Source organism: Panthera leo, chromosome C1 (assembly GCF_018350215.1).
Source record: "Panthera leo isolate Ple1 chromosome C1, P.leo_Ple1_pat1.1, whole genome shotgun sequence".
NCBI classification, from domain to species: Eukaryota; Metazoa; Chordata; class Mammalia; order Carnivora; family Felidae; genus Panthera; species Panthera leo.
In genome coordinates, this window is record NC_056686.1 from 134,028,261 (window position 1) to 134,039,919 (window position 11,659).

The 11,659-nt window shown below is 39.8% G+C and overlaps 1 long non-coding RNA gene across 1 annotated transcript; it reads right to left on the minus strand.

Annotated features, from left to right (window-relative positions):
• Positions 1-224: 224 nt before the first annotated feature.
• Positions 225-8,565, minus strand: LOC122226048. Its single transcript, XR_006205464.1, has 3 exons — positions 8,493-8,565; positions 2,263-2,362; positions 225-751 (listed from the first exon to the last, which is right to left on the minus strand). It is a non-coding gene; the product is annotated as an uncharacterized LOC122226048 (long non-coding RNA).
• Between the last annotated feature and the right edge of the window lie 3,094 nt (positions 8,566-11,659).

Here is an 11,659-nt window from a genome sequence, read left to right on the forward strand (position 1 = left end):
GAGATTTTAATAATGTTCTAAAGATTTTTCCCTTTCAAATTTATAAAATGAGGGTTAAAAAAATTGAATCCCAATGCTTCCATTTATGAGATATATACTTTTGAAATGCACAAAGCTTAACACAAATAAATGAATTGTTAATAGGAAAATCAATAGTAAAGGGAACCGTCCTGTTTCAAATGGCTGAAGGAGCAGATCCCTCAGAGTCAAGATGAGGGCGTGACTCGACTCTACTTTTCAATTGAGTCAAGACCGTTTTTTGTTGTGGTGTTTCAAGTGAGTTGGAATAACTTTGGGCTTTTATTTTAACAAGTGACGTTTTCATGTGATCAGAATTCTTGTGGCCCTGGAGAAACAAGCAGCATTTCTCTCTTCCAACATCTGATTCCATATTGTTTTCAGAGCCAGAACTAGAGTTGTTCTGAAGAAGTTTCCAAATAAAGACAGCTCCAGCTGCTCGTGGTACACGCATCTTCTCATGTCCATTCAGGAAAGGTCGATTAGTTCAGTGCCTTCCTCTCTTCGGATGTTTGCTGATCTGCCAGTTTTAAGACGGTCATATTTCAAACCTTCTCTTCTGTTCCTCCCTTTATTTTCTCACACCTTTGTCCATAACCCACTCCCTATCGTCCTAGGATCTCCACTTCATTTTTCATCCCAGCTGCACTTGCTTGCTCCTCTCATTACTATTTCTGGCAGAACAGTACATTATGGTCACACTGTCACTGGTCTTCGGTGCCATCAGGATACTCTGATGGAAGGGGAGAAATTAAAAGATGGCTTTCTATTGCCATAGTTAGAGGTATAACCACAGCAACAGAAACACTCATAACACTGGTAAATGTACCAATCTGAGCACCTTACTGGTTCTTTGAGAACCCAATTCATGTGTGCGTAGAAATATTCACACACACGCACACCTATGCACACATACATATGCACACACTGCGTATGATTATATATCCTTTTCCTAACTGAACACAGCAAAGGCAACAGTACTCTTCAAAGGGTTTCTTCTCACTGGGCCAAATTTTGTAAGTGTGCTATCCGGGAAGGTTGTATATGACAGACAAAGACCAAAAAGATTGCTTGTTCCAAGAATTTACTGAACGATTTCATATTGTTGAATTTCACCCATTAACACATGGATTTAGATCCTAACAATGACTGACAGACATTTGGAAAGCAAAAGTAAAAGTTGACCTGCAGACAGTTCAAATTTGCCATATGCTTGCTGTCACCATTAACAGTTTGTAGACCATCCTAATTTATGCTTCAGCTAGCTAACCTGATATATTTTAAAGAGAGGGCATACCTGTTTCTTTTTCAAATAAGGTATTTTATTTTTCCCTATGATTCATAAGTATGACAACATAATAAATGATGAAGGATAAATTTAAGATAGTTTGAAGGGCGAGGAACAGTTTTTTTGCACCCTGGGACCTATCACAAATGTTTCCACCTGAATGCCTGCCTCACTGACGAAATTCTCTAACAATATTCATCAGGTACAATTTCAGAAATAAAAGGTACTTCCTTCAACATCACGTAACAGAATTTTTAAGGGGAACTTCTTGGTGCTTAGAAATCACTGTAGTTGGAATTGTATATACGTAAATAAATGACTACAAATACTCAGTTTTTACCCCAGTTTTTGCCTTTTTGGAAAAGAATTCTATTATCCTCTCGTGTGTTTAAACAACTAAACATCCCATTAACTAGCTGCCCTTTCTTTCACTTCTTGAAGCTTCATTTCTCAGGCACCATTATTGCTGGAAGGGAGTTCCGATGAAAGGGAAAAGAGAAAGAGGTCCATGTGAGTTGTTTCAGAATTTGACACTTCAGTGCCAACCTACTCACCCTTTCCCCTTCATGTACTTAAGGATGGGTCTTCAACTTTTCCAGTTTTAATCAGATAGCCCAGATGGTCATGCTCATAGTAAAAATGTTATTAAAGCCTGAGTAAATAAACTAATTAAGAGATTTACTAATTAATTTTTAAAATATTCTAGATTCTGAACAAGGGCTATAGATTGTGTCATACAATCTTTGTCCCTTCTGTTTGCAACATAGTTGTTGGGAGGTGGTGGTACTCAATAAATGAATTTTAATTAGTTAGTTAAAACAGTTATTTATAAGTCATAATATGTATTCTGCTTCAAAAAGTGCCACGCTTATGTCAAAATATTCTGAAACAATTAAACCAACCGTCTAAAACATAGAACCATTAATTATTTTATGATAAGATACTCAGTTGCTTACATTTTAGCAACCGTCACCTTTCAAAGATCTCTTCTGAGGACACGGAAGGCACGGATCAGGAAAACAAGAAGTAACTCGCGGTGAGCCACGGAAATGAGACCTGGAAAGAAAAGAAAAACGGTTCGACTGCGGGCTTGTGCTCGTCGTCACGCCGAGGGACAAAGCCCTCGGAGATGCTTTCAAAAAGGACCCACGACTCGCCCGACGCCACCCCTCCGGTTTGTCACGGCAGGCCCTCCTTGCCCTCTAAACTGTCACTGGGAGGAGGGCGAAGGACGCCCCGCTTCACGTGAGGCCCCACCAAGACTCTCGGTTCCTCTGCGACAGCGAAGCCCTGGGCAGCTGGCGCCCTTCCACAGGGAGCTCCAGACACCCCTTTGCCACATTGCGAGTTTCCTCAGGCAGCAGATGTCTTGGAGCTGCTGTGCAGGTCTCCAGCTCTACCGAGCCACCTGTACGACATATTTAATGCACCGGCAATGCTTTTGATGCCGCTTGGGAAAGATTTCTTTCTTTCTTTCTTTTTTTTTTTTTAATTTAATTTTTCTCTCAGCCCCTGCACGATCGGTGGCACTATTGTATGAAATTCGGCCCCCTGTTGCAAAGTTTTGTACTCCGAAACAGAAGGGAGAAGCCTCTCCCCGCAAAAGATTCAGGAAAAGGCTGTCGCCTTCTAGAGCATGACAGTTACGCTTCGTTCCTTAAAAATCGAATGGTTCCGAAAGGCAGTTTTGCTGAACCACTCCACAGCAAAGTTAAGCAGCTAACTGTTAAACTGCTGACCTTCTGCAGCACTCCGACACTACCAAACTTTAAACTGCGGGTGCAATCCTCTTAGAACATTAACTGGAACACATTCTGACTTTTTCGGCTGCTAAAGTGATACTTACAGTACCATTGTGTCTGTTTAGTTTAAAAATGAGGTTGATAACGATAATGCTTTTCCATAAGATGATCTTCTACTTTTTAATGATACCCGTAGTTTCCCCTACATAAATGACTAAATCCTTACAGAATCTCGGTCTTGATTAGCACTCCTGCTAGTAAAATTTCACATACTAAATCAGCACCAGCTGTAGCAAGAAAGAAAGAAAAAGGCAAGTGTAAATGTTCCATATGCCCCACCAAATTGGCATCTGTGTCAGTAACCCTTTTTTTTTAAGCTATTGTATACATACATTCTCTTAAGTGTTTTGTTCACAGAATACTGCTAACAAAATTCCTCTGTTGGCATCTCAAGGAAAGAGCCTGTCCTTGATATCATTCAACTGCACAAAACACAATTTCTCTTTCTCCCCTTGTGGTCACAGACACACCTGAACGTTCTATTTATGTAAGTTGCTTCAAGTTAGCGAACCTTTATTTTGACATCTGTTCTCTGTAATGTGACACTGCAGTGCTCTTATAAAGCTGTTTTACAGCTGGAGTTAAATGGATAGCAACACCAAATAGTGTCAGAGAGACAATAGAATTATTTCGGTCGACCTGAAAGGTATCTCGGAGAGCAGGCTCAAAACAAATAACCTGGAATGTGGTGGAGATAGGAAGCATTTGTGATCACTCTCATCTCGTCATCCATATTTTCTTCAAATTACGAGGTGCCTCTACATAGATAGGTGATATAGCTATACCAGAAATAGTCCGAATGACATATGTAAAGCACGGTGTTATACTACTTTAGGTGGTTTCCAATAGTTTACCCATCAAGACCTTATTAACTGTCTGAAACCCATTAAATACAGTTCTTCAGGGACATATTCAAACCATCCCTAGGAATCCTACAATAGCCATCAGAAAGCTACAAACACAGAGGAGCATACTAATTAAATGGTTTACATAGAAGAAGTAGTGGTCGGGTATGTCCCAGAGAGCTATCTCATTGGAGGAAAAAAAATGTATTCTCTTCTCTCTTTGGAACATGGTTATGTTGGTGAAGGCCAGCCGACACGAAAAAGAGAACTGACCACTCTTTCTTTGTGACAGTTTTGATTCCTGCTCATGCGTTCTCACACATGTCGAAAACCTTATGTTGTTCTTGTTTATTTGGAGGTCTGCCTCTCTTGATCTGACTCTAAGCTCCTCAAGAGTTGAGATAATATCTGTGTGGTCCTGTATCTATCTACCAGAGTATCAGAATTTAGTAGATATGCAGGAAAGGTTTACCCACATCAAAATGGCTAAGAAGAACTAACAGTTTTTGTTAAACCTAAACGAACTAGTTGGGGAGCAACTTACCAACTCAGATCAAATGACCCAACTAAATGAGGACAAGGAAAAATGGATGAAAATGTCCCTTACTTTTCTGAAGTTTCCTACTACATAAATATCTTTCATCATGTGTTATCATAGTGCTCTTGAGATTTAGTCAAAGTTATACTTGATTACCATTTTATACCTAAGGGTGAACACCAGAAGATATTTTGGATACAAGTTTGAAAATCACTTTGACCTTAAGATCTAGTTTACCTAAATTCTTTTCTTTCCTTTTTTTAAGTTTATTTATTTATTTTGAGACAGAGACGGCATGAGTTGGGGAGGAGCAGAGAGAGAGGGAGAGAGAGAGACTCCCAAGCAGGCTCTGCGCTGCCAGCACGGAGCCTGACGTGGGGCTCAAACCCACAAACCGTGAGCTCATGACCCGAGCCGAAACCGAGAGTCGGACACTTAACCGACTGAGCCACCCAGCGGCCTCTACCTAAAGTCGTAATGAGTAACTTAGAGAAGGTCATGTGGGAAAATCCACAATTGTAGTATATCTTGCAAAGTGCTTTTTTACATTCATTCTCTTAAAAATACGTAGCTTCTCGTATAAGACAATGGCCTCTCTCCCCAGTACTGTAAGTGATCCAACAAAGCTGCTAGCCACCTCTCAGGGAAGCTGTGATACTGAGAAGTTTGGATGAGATGATCCGATGTTTATATACATGAAATCCAACTGCACCTACCAACCCTAGAGAGATCTTGTAGCTGTTATAATGATTATACTGAGCTGATTCTTAAAACATTTGGTCATATTATAGTTGGCAGTAACCGTGGTAAGATTTCTATTTCTACTAACCTATATGCTCCTGAAATGTAAGTACCGTTGTTTTTAATCTCCAGATTCCCACAGTGATGCAGAGTATGTATTTTAAAATGACTGTTGAGTACCTGAACTTTTTTTGAACAATTGATTCCTTAACTTGGTTGTCCCCTTATTTTTAGATCGAAGTTTGTCATTGACATGCTTATTTTCATACAGTCGTGTGGATGGTAAAGGAACACGCTGATACGGGATTTCCTCAAAGGACAGACAAGTATGAAAATGAACTTGGGGAGTCAATCAATCAAAAAGTCCTTTCCAAGAACACTGTGTATGCAGTCCTATGACACTTCTTCATGTAGCGTCATCGACCCCAAAGAATGAGGACAGTAACTTGAGCAGGCCGAAACAGTGTCAAGCCAGCATTCTGGTCACTCTATGTCTGTGTCTGGTTGTTAAGCATTTTGAACATCAGCTTTGGTTTCTGATCTAAGGCAATTTGTGACTACATTGAGAAGATACCATATCATTATAATCTTAAAAAAAATGAAGCAATAAGCAGTATGTGAAAAATAGGGTCATTTAGCCAATGCTTATAAGGAGGTTGTGGAAAATGGTCATGTTTAGGAGGCAAAGTTGTGGAGGTGATGACATCTGGAATTTGTACTTAGAGCACTGGTCTTCATATCCCAAGGTGATGTTCGGACTAACATGGTCTATGCATACTGGGAACTGATAGGTACCACTTGTCATTGCCTTTTATAATTCCATAGTCTTTGCTCACCAAAAGCTACCTCGTTCTCTAGAGTTGCATGCCAGGGTGGTTTGTATGTGGTGGTTGCTTCTTAAGAGGCCACAGCCAGGTCACACGCTATTTAAAGCACTCCTTTATTTAAGACAACTTTCAAGTGTTTCTTCTCCCTTTGCTATCTATGATTGCCCCATTTCAGTTTGCCATAGAACAGCTGTTTCGATATCCAGCATTTATCCGTTCTCCGCATGCATCCAGCCCAGAGGGATTGTTAAGCAGATCATTGTTTTAATTCTGGCTACATTCCAGGTCCCCATTATTAGTGATCCTGTCTTAACATTTACTCTTCAGTTTGGCTCACAGGTGATGTTGATTAAATTGGAAATACCATCTGGGGTAGGTTCTCGTCTGGTAGGCACATTCAAGACTGAGCACACCATTCTCTCGTTTTGGTGTGACGCTTTATGCCACATCTGATGGCCTTCTGGACATGGTTTCGTGCAACCTGGGTTTGACTCCTAGCTTATCCTTTTGGTAGTTGTGCAAAATTGGGCAATCTACCTCACTATAGGGTTTCGGTTTTCTAATGAATAGAACAGGGAGAATAATCATTAAGTCATTTGTTCACTTAGTTCCTTGTTAATTTTGTAACCATTTACTTGGCAACCACTTCGTGTCCGATACTGTGCTAGGTGTAGAGAAATCAGAGATAAAGAAGGAATCAAAGCGGAGGAGAGAAGACACATACCCAGAATGACGGCACGACTACATGTACTGTTTACAAAACGTCTCTTTGCTAACGGATATGAGCAAAGAGCTCTGCAGCCTGGAAGAGAGAGCAACAAAATGGGCCTAAGAATCATAGGATTTCTCCAGAAGGACATGAGCATTGAACTGCATCCTGAAGATCAAAAGCTCCAAACTTTGCTTTTGTACATCTCATCGGTTAAAATGTCCGTGTCACGATAACATATGATAATTTTATCTCTTCCATTGGGGGAAAATATCAAACGTGTACAAATTACTTATTCATTTCATTAGTTGATTTAAATGAGCAATGAAGACTTTAAAACATGTGCTCCACTGTTGGTGGGAATGCAAATTGATGCAGCCACTCTGGAAAACAGTGTGGACGTTCCTCAAAAAATTAAAAATAGACCTACCTTATGACCCAGCAGTAGCACTGCTAGGAATTGGCCCAAGGGATACAGGAGTACTGATGCATAGGGGCACTTGTACCCCAATGTTTATAGCAGCACTCTCAACAATAGCCAAATTATGGAAAGAGCCTAAATATCCATCAACTGATGAATGGATAAAGAAATTGTGGTTTATATACACAATGGAATACTATGTGGCAAGGAGAAAGAATGAAATATGGCCTTTTGTAGCAACGTGGATGGAACCGGAGAGTGTGATGCTAAGTGAAATAAGCCATACAGAGAAAGACAGATACCATATGTGTTCACTCTTATGTGGATCCTGAGAAACGTAACAGAAACCCATGGGAGAGGGGAAGGAAAAAAAATGAGGTTAGAGTGGGAGAGAGCCAAAGCATAAGAGACTCTTAAAAAGTGAGAACAAACTGAGGGTTGATGGGGGGTGGGAGGGAGGGGAGGGTGGGTGATGGGCATTGAAGAGGGCATCTTTTGGGATGAGCACTCGGTGTTGTATGGAAACCAATTTGACAATAAATTTCATATATTAAAAAAATTTTTTTTAATTAAAAAAATTAAAAAAAAAAACCATGTGCTCCATACCACATTGGATTGTTTTGCCAGCCAAATGGTACAATTTGTGAACAAACACCTTTTAAAGTACTGGAGAAAGCTCTTTCAAACGTGTGGGTGATGTTGCTTGTCCGGCCTATCCCGAGAGGCTATCACAGAAAAATGTGAAAAAATGTTGCAAATGTAGAACACAGATAATAATAAGATGATAATTGCTAACACTTAGTTTGTTCTTACAATGTACTAGACCCCATCCTAAATGTTTTATATATATTTGCCCCTTTAATCCTCACAACAGCCCGCAAGGCGGGTTCTGGAGGTAAGCCAAATAAACATGTCAGTATGGAACCATTTTTGACCTACAAAAATGACAGTTTCATACGGTTCAACCTGGTATTACACCAGTATTTTAGGTGTAATATATTACATCACTATATTAGATGAAGAAAAGAGGTGCAAATAGGTTAATTTACTCAAGATCACAGTGTTAGTAAAAGATTATTATTTTTCTTATTTTTTATGGACATTGTGAGTTTGTTAGAGTTCTTGGATTACAAGAATAAAAGTCCAAAATGTCTAACTTGACAGAGAAAAATAATTGATTGAAAAGATATAGAGTCGCTCATAGAATCAAAGGAAAAGCTGAACAACAGAATATTTCTAGAATCCCATGGTTTCTCATCACCTCAAGGTCTACATCCTCTTTAAAGCCACCATCATTCCTCACCTGGATGAATGCAGGAACCTCCCAACTAGTCCCTGGGTTTCTGCCCTTGACCTTCTTCAGGCGATTTCCAACCTAATAAACAAATAGATGGTTTGTTTCTTTCTTTGTTCGTTTGTTTGTCTTAATGTTTATTCATTTTTGAGAGAGAGAGAGAGAGACAGAGCACAAGCAGGTGAGGGGCAGAGAGAGAAAGGGAGACACAGAATCCAAAGCAGGCTCCAGACTTTGAGCTGCCAGCACAGAGCCTGACACAGGGCTTGAACTCACAAACCACAAGATCATGACCCGAGCCGAAGTCGGAAGGACCCACTGAGCCACCCAGGTGCCCCCAAATAGATGACATTAAATGTAGATCAAGAAATGCCACTCTCCTACTTAAACTGTTCAATGGCTCCATTTCACTCCAGGTCAAAGCCAACATCTTTTCTCTTGACCATGGAATCCCTATGTGATCTTCCCCCAGCCCCCAGACCACTCTGACCTCACCTCCTACCACCCTCTCTCTCCTTCCCTCTGCTCCACTCACATTCCTTGAAGACCCAGGGCATAATCCCACCTCAGACCTTTGCATCTTTGGGTCTTTCTCCAGATAACCATGTAGCTCATTCCCACACCTCCTTCTGGTTTTTCTCACACCTCACCTTCTCAATGAGATCTTCCTTCACCCCCCATTTAAAGTTTCCTTTTTATTTAAATTTATTTATTTATTTTGAGAGAGACAGGGCTCAAGTGAGGGAGGAACAGAATAAATGAAACGGTCTCTGTGCTGAGAGCAGTGAGCCCATTGTGGGGCTGGAACACATAAAACATGAGAGATCATGACCTGAGCCAAAGTCAATACTTAACCAACTGAGCCACCCAGGCACCTCTTCCCCCCCATTTAAAATTTCAATCCCACGTGGCACCTGGGTGGTACATTTAGTTAAGCGACTGATTCTTGGTTTCAGCTCAGGTCACAGTCTCATGGTTCGTGAGATCCAGGCACACGATGGACTCCATGCTGACAGCACAGAGCCTGCTTCAGATTCACTCTGTCCCTCTCCCTCCCTCTCTCTCTCTGCCCCTTCCCCGTTCTTGCTCTCGCTTTCCCTCTCTCTCAAAATAAATAAGTAAACATTTAAAATTTCAACTCCGCCCCATAGAGAAGCATCCCATCCTCCTGCTTTCCTTAATTTTTTCTCTGTAGTACTTATTATTGTTTCACATATTATACGTTTGCTGACTTACATTTATTATTGATCTTAAGTAAAATACTAGGGCAGGGACATTTTGCACAGTAGATAGCACCTAAATAAATACTCGTTGAATAAATGAATGACTAAACCATGGAAAAGTAACACAAACAAAGAAACAAATAGAACAAAACTACACAAAAGTAGAGTGTTGCAGAGCCAGGATGTTCCCACTACTCTCCATGAAATTGTGTTCAAAATAATAATTCTTAGAAGAAAGTATGATGGGCATAGCTTAGGTCCCATGCTCATCCACTGGCCAGAATAGGGCAAGACACAATGAGTCTCTAAAAAAAATAGCAGACAAAGGCATTATACTTCTAATACCATAAGAAGGAGGAATGGATTCTAGGTAAGTAAAAATCAATAGATATACCACCCACTGCACATGCTGACCTTCTTGATTGGCTTATCTACTTTTTACTGTATTTTCTAGGCATTCAATATATCATCTAGTATTCTTCAAAAACTGGCTTCCATGAAAATTTGATTTAAAATCAGACTTCCCAGTGCAAACCATTATTGTTTCCATTTTCTTTGTATTGATTATCTTTCCACAGTTGTGGGTAAACTTTAAAATATACTATACATATATTAGAATACCGGTGTATCTTATAGAAGCGTTTTTGAATTCTTACATTTAGGATTTTTATTTTATCTTAATGAAAATACTGAAATTATCAGCTTCTAGCTGATTATACTGCTTTTTCTGACAACAAGGCAATGTGTGCTAATTGAAAAAAAAACTGGACACATAGACAAGTATGTAAAGCTACTTAGGTCATGCCTTACCCCTTGTTTTCATCCTATCCCACAGATATAGTGTCTTTTAACATGTGGGATATGTACTTCCAGTATATTCTTCTTTAATTTTTTTAATGTTTTTTTAAATTTATTTTTGAGAGAGAGAAAGAGAGAGACAGAGCACGACCAGGGGAGGGGCAGAGAGAGAGGGAGACACAGAATCCAAAACAGGCTCCAGGTTCTCAGCTGTCAGCACAGAGCCCGACGCAGGGCTCGAATTCATAAACTGTGAGATCATGACCTGAGCCGAAGCCGGACGCTTAACTGACTGAGCCTCCCAAGCACCCCTGTACTTCCAGTATATTCTTATATCCAGCATACAAAATCACTAGATAGAATATTTTATGCACTACTCTGTAAACTGCATATTAGATAAATTAGCATAATGCATGTTATTCTACAACTTGCATTCTTCATTTTACATTTTATCATGGACAACTTTTCATGCCACATCGATCTACTTTATTCAAAGTCCATATAGTGTTCCATCAGATGAATGTATCATAACTTATTTAACCAAACCTTTAATGATGAATATTGCTGCTAAAAACAAGGCTACAACCGATGTCACTATATGTAAATGTTCATTTGCATTTTTAGGGTAAAGTCCAAACTGTACAATTACTGAGTGAAAGTGCAGATCTACTTTATATTTTGATACGTATTACTAGATTGTACTAGAGAAAATTTATCACAACAAACATTCCCATCAACGACATATGGTAATGTTCACTTCTTAACACTTACCATCATCTAATAAAAGGCATGGAATCTATTAGTTTGTCTGTGAACTCTAGACTTTAGATACCAGAACTTATACAGTTCCATTTTTCACTGGTAATAGGAGGTGAGTCAGACAACTTAGAGTCAAGGGGGTTTCAACATTTTCATCAAGACTGGATCCTCCCTGAAGTAGACAGATGGATGCCGAAATATAGTACTTAGAAACACAGTATATGCCAACAATGGAAGTACAGGACACAGACACCTCCAGCCCACATTCTCTGGACTTTGGCAGACAAACATGTTTCCAGTGATCTGAGGTTCTACCTCTGATCCTTCACAATACAGCTACTACAAACTCATTGAGTAGACACATCAGATAAAACATACCTGCCATCCCTGAACTAA